The following is a 6143-nucleotide window of genomic DNA, read 5'->3' as shown; positions in this document are numbered from 1 at the left end:
TCCACCCTTATCCTCTAGCAACTCATTGAGACACATGCTCACTCCTTGGACTCCTATATTGAAAACTAATAGGAATCTGCATGGCATTGGAATCACAATATTTAGCAAATATGATCCATAGCTGAGCAAGAAAGTTGAAAAGTCTGAAATAGGAAATCAATGCACACATCCACATATATCAGTACGAGGGGAATTGGTGCCTTCCATGTATAAGGTTTTACAATAGAAATAGGGATAAAAATATACAAACAAAGGGCACTCCATTATGTTCTTGTAAATAGAATATATCAAATCCATGTCACATGACAATTTTCAAAGCAGCAACAAATGACAAGAAACAATAAAAGACACCCTGAAATAGCTAGAAAACAATAAAATAATTAAGCCACAAGCATTACCTCAAAGCAGAGTGGAAAGGCCAAATTATAAGGATAACAAGCAATTTCATTTGAGAGGTTAAGTTCAATGTTGCACAGGGACACATCCCTCAGGGTGGATGCCCCCACGTTTCCTAGAATCCAGAGGTGCATTGCACCTTGGGAAACATTGCACTTTAAAAAATGTTTCCCTAGTGTCAAGACACATTTCCCCAAAGGAGTGTATGGGAAACCCCCTCAAAAAGGGGGCCATATGAATAAAAAGTACACATAGATCTGAACACTCAATATTGCATTTGCATTCAATAGCCGAAGAAAAATAATACACAGCGATGGCACAAATCCTAGCAGACTGTCAACAAATTAGCAATAATCCATCCAGATGATCTTCTTTATAGATGAGATGTTATGGTTGAAATCTGTCCTAGAGGAGTACACCCTAATCTGCATTAGAGAACCATTCTTAGGAAGGTGTGCCCATTAGAAGGGAGTGCAAGTATGCATGCATATCTCTCTTCCAAGGATCTACGCCCCATCTATTCTTGGAATCTTTCACATGCAAAGCACTGTAAATAAAACAGAACAACAATATACTTAACGATAAAAATAGAAGCTATTATAAAGAAAGAAAAGCATGTATTGTTCTAAATTTATGACAACAGTTAAAATTGGAATAAACCTAAGTCTATTGCAAATACACACCCTCTAATACTGCATACATATCCACTGCTGATGTACCTCCCACACTATGATGCCTCAACATCCCAAGAATGTGCATAGAATACTAGGTGAACTTATCATCAATGTTGCACCATGATGAAGAAGCTCATCTCTTTGATTCATATATATAATAAGGAGTTGTTATTTCAATGTTTATTCTTAGTTTATAGAAGTCACATTGTCTGAAGCATACAAGTGACAATTCTCTTCTGGATTGAAGCATAAAAAACCTTATTATGCATAAAAACACTCAAGGGAAAGGAAATAAATCAATCTTTTCTTCAACCAAGGTGACATATTTGATGGACCATTTTTTCTCACTTGCTAACACTTGTGGTCAGCTGATACCCTTTGGTATTTTTACTTTGAGAGTTTCAGAGCATAATCAAAGAACTCAGACAATGTTCAATTTGATCCTCTGGTGAGGGAAATGTTATAGTTCCATGTAGAGACATAAAGGAGAACCCCAACAAGTTTCCTTGCTAATATGGATCAAAACAATAGAGAGCAAAGAAATTCTCAGACAAGTAGGCATTGACATCCATGCTTTTGCCCTAGAAGCCCATGAAGAGCCCTTAAAAATGAAGCTAGCCTTATATCACATTTTTGGAATGAAGGACAGAACCTGAGAATAAAATAAATAGGGAGAATCAAATTGACAATGTTGTAGCATTCCAGAATCAGTGCACAACATTGAATCCACCTTCCTCATTGAGAGAAGGAACTCAACCTTCTAATTAGACAGAAAAACTATTCCTTAACACTGTTACTGTACAACATTCAAAAAAGAAACTCATAATTAAATTTTTCCTCTAGACCCTTGAATGTAGAATTTGATTCATAATTTCAAGAAAAACATAACAATATAAAAGGGAAAAATACCTTGCATCTTAGAAGCTTAGACCATATAACTATAGATGAGGAGAAAACCATAACAATATAATTTACATGCTGATTTGTCCTTTTACTCTCCATTCACTTGTCATTTTCCTTTCCGTTAAATAAACCTTGATCCATTGCAAAATTCTTCATTCATATTCCTTCAAAATCATTGTTTCATGCTCGAGTAAGTTGATGGAGGATTCCTTAAGACCTTCCTTCTAACAAACCTTGGCCTATCGACATCGACACATTATCTAGGTCCAAGGCTAGATTCCTCATTAGTACCTTGAGGCTTGTGTGCCTTAATGGCAGGTTCTCTCGCCAACAATCATGGGAATACATCAATGATCCTTGATTGTTGGATCTTGCAAGTGGCTTGACATTGGCTCATTTATTCGCCCTTCGCAAGATGTACTTAGGTACCTTGGCACTCGTTGACATTAATGGTGAGTTTGCCTCACATTGGTTAACAACATTCATCAATGGTCGATAATCCAATGACCTCTCTTCATGCTCGACACCGACACATTTATTCGCATGACTAGAGTTGTACCATCGGTTTTATAGCAATTGAAGACTATATCATTTCAGCATTTTGCAGCAGATACAATAGATTTAGTACCAGAAATAAAGAATCCACTTCACAACCTCATCCACCATTTGTGCAACCAAGAAGCAGAGGAATTCTACATTTCATTCCATGATCCAAAAGCAGCCACACTCTTCAATTTCCATAACTCATGCACATTGAAGGTAAGTGAAGGTATGCAGTTTTCTAATTTTAAGTCATGCAATTCCTTAAAATACTAAAATTGTAACTTTGGGAAATTCCTCACTTCCTCTTTCACATTGTCATATCTTTAGTTGGGGGGAAGGGACATCATTTCATATTCATATATCATACACCATCACACATTTTCATTTCATCCTAACATACGTGTCCTAATCAATTATGATTGCATTATGGTTGAAAAAGTTATATGATTTGCAAATAATGCCTAAATTATGAGCATACTATATGGCTGATTTTAAAGATGCATTCTTAAATATGTTAAATGAATCTTGTTGCAACAAAAAAGAAACAAGGTATTGAAACACAGGAACCAATACCAATTAGAATTTGGTTGAAACACAAGAACCAACCAAACATGTTGCAATTCAATGTATGACAAGGAATACTTTGCAAAAAATAAATAAAATTGTCAAATGCAAAGTTTAAGGACATATGACATGAGCCAAGCTCATTCAAAAGCAAAGATGTTGTGAGAAAATCGAAGGAATTAATGCAATATTTGCATGAGGACATGTAATTACTCTAGTTGGGGGGTATGTTGGGCCTCCAAAATGTCTTCAAAATGACATCCACTTTCACCTTTATCGCCACCATTTCACTCACATGTCGCAACTCCATAACCATATAACCTTTCTATAGCCACCATTTTCATAAATATATGGGTTACAATCCTTATTTACCAAAGTTGTTTATTTTATGTGTTTAAAGTGAATTTATGATTAAAAACTAGGAAATTAACATGGTTTCATATATCTATATATGTGGCTTGAGTTTCATGACATGTGTAGGTCATTTGGAAGCTTCCAAGGCACCCTTATGTGGCCTCCAATGCTCAAATTCGAATTCTCTTCAAAGGAGATCTGGATAAAGGTCAAAGAAGGATATGTGTCCTATTTGGATTGTAACTCTATGAGGTGTTTCATCATTTCTTATTTGGATTAGAACTCTATGAGACACATGGGGGGTATGTGTCTCATTATGAACTATTTGGTTGTAACTATATGATATTTTAGTGGATCTTCATTAAATAGGGTAGCTTCTTATGTTTTTGTATAAACAGGAGAGTCTTCTCCTTCGAAAGTCATGTGTAAAGTTGGGGAAATGCTCATGTTTTTAATAGAGAATTTGGAGCTTCTTCTTGGAGATTTGAATATTTAGTTTTGCTTGCATATGGAGCTTCTTCACTTGCCATCCTCATACACCATTGGAATGGCCATCTAATGATTGTGAGATTTAATTGCTTTTATAGATTAAAGTTCATTTGCTTTCTTATTATTAGTTTTAGAATGAATGTGTAATCTTTGCTTTTCTAAAAACATTTCAATAGGGAAAATTTATGTATTTTTCTAATTGAAATAAGTTTGAGGCAAGGGCTCATAGTTATTTAGTTTCCTTTGATGTTTCTTTATTTACTTCCTTAGATCAAACCATCAATTCATTGTATAATTGAATCAACGATCAACCCAAGAAGGTGACTTCAAATTGGGTGATTGAATGTTCAACCTATGCAATCATTGAGCTTTACTTTTTCATGCTTTTACATTTTCTTTTAAGATCCTCATTTAATTGGATTAACTGATATTCCTAAAGATCATTCTAACAAATTGATTTAATCATATTTCATGATTGGATGGTTGAATATTTAATACATGCAATTACTGAGTTATTTTCTGCACACTTTACTTTCTTTTCTAGGACATTAGAATTTAGAGTATAAATAGTTTCTTACACATCATCTCAAGAAGGTAACACCTCATAATTAGATGCTGGAGTAACTAAGTATACATTAGTTGTTTTTTATTTCACAGGTTAGTTGAATTTCATTTTCATTATTTGATTTTATAGATTAGATGAATTGGTTTTCGTTATTTTGTAGTTAAATTGATCTAAACTGAAAGACAATTTCTAACACATATAGTGCACACACGCTTCACAAGTTTACGAAACCCACGGGTTGACAAATTAAATGACAACCAATATCTTTGCCCCAACATTTTGGCATTGTTGCGGGGGAAGTGTGCATAGGAACTTACTTTCAGTTCAGAGTGTATTTTATTTGTTTTTGTTTTTACTAACCATTTATGGACAAAGGATCTAGAATGCAGCCCAAAGACTACATTGAGGAATGGTATCAAGAAGCAGTTACGCCACAATATTATCAATTCCTCAAGAGATCCTTGCGGAAAATCTAAAGATTAAAACGATTTCTCATGTCCTGATGCACAATCAGGTACATTTCACAAATTTGGATATGAGCATTTTAGAAAGTTTAATCCGTAATTGACTCCATTGGAAACATTCATATACTTATAAAAAAAAAAAAATCAAGTAGGATAAAATAGGGAAATAAAATCAAGCTTGATTGCATTTCTATTTAGAATTTTAAATTTTTAGATTGTATTTATTTTCTTGCATTTTAATAATTTGAAACACACATTAACCAAAAAAAAATGAAAAATTAAATAAACCAAAACGCAACAAAACCCAAAACATAAAAAAATAAAAAATAAAACAAAATTAATAAAGCACATATGATAAAACCAACTGTCAGGACAACAAATTGATGCAAACATTATGTGTGGCTTTGAAAAAACGGAGGTTGAGAAACGGAACCGAAGCATTTGGTCGAAGCTTCCATAGTTGGGCTTCGACATTTAACCTGCGAATAAAACATATATCGTCGAGATCTCAGGCTTGGCTGACTGATATACTCTGCATGTCAGTGTAATCATCTGGATTTATGTAGTTCAACTTCTGCTTGCAATTCAATATTTATTTGCACCAAATATTTGTTTTCAAATCTGATCCCGATCTTTGCATAAAACAATAACGATGCTCTTGTTATAATTTTTTGGATTGTGGTTCAACTAATGGATCATGTGAGGTGAATTCAATGAACCATTGTTGTTTCTTGAAAGGAGTCAAATCATTGAAAATATAACAATTATGTATATGGAGCTATGACTCTCGTTTACTGAATCTGGCAATCAACTGAGGATCTGCAAGATCTTCACCTCCCAACATCGAATGCCACCGCTGCAACCAAGGAGAAAGTGGACAAAGCCAGGGCATCTGCTGAGGAGAAGGTCCATAAAAGCATTGCCCACATGAAGGGAGAAAAATAAATATTACACCAGGGAGGTGAGGACAGGTCCTGGATGAAACTAACAACAAACCTACAAATAAAAAAAATTCAACCACAGCAGTTATCTAAGCATTTGCCAGAAATGCGTAACAACTGAAAAAAAGTCAATTTTTAAACGCAATTTCCAGCCAAATGAAAATGAATTTAGGAAAATCGACACATGGGGTTTTTCTGGAACACGGTGAGTTAGATAACCCAGAATAGTTTCCTCAATTTCGCAACCGTT

This window comes from Pinus tabuliformis, chromosome 2_2 (genome assembly GCF_031772625.1).
Source record: "Pinus tabuliformis cultivar Carrire ecotype Pingquan chromosome 2_2, CPIR1, whole genome shotgun sequence".
Lineage (NCBI taxonomy): Eukaryota > Viridiplantae > Streptophyta > Pinopsida > Pinales > Pinaceae > Pinus > Pinus tabuliformis.
The sequence above is the reverse complement of the archived record's forward strand: the minus strand, read 5'-3'. Positions refer to the sequence as shown.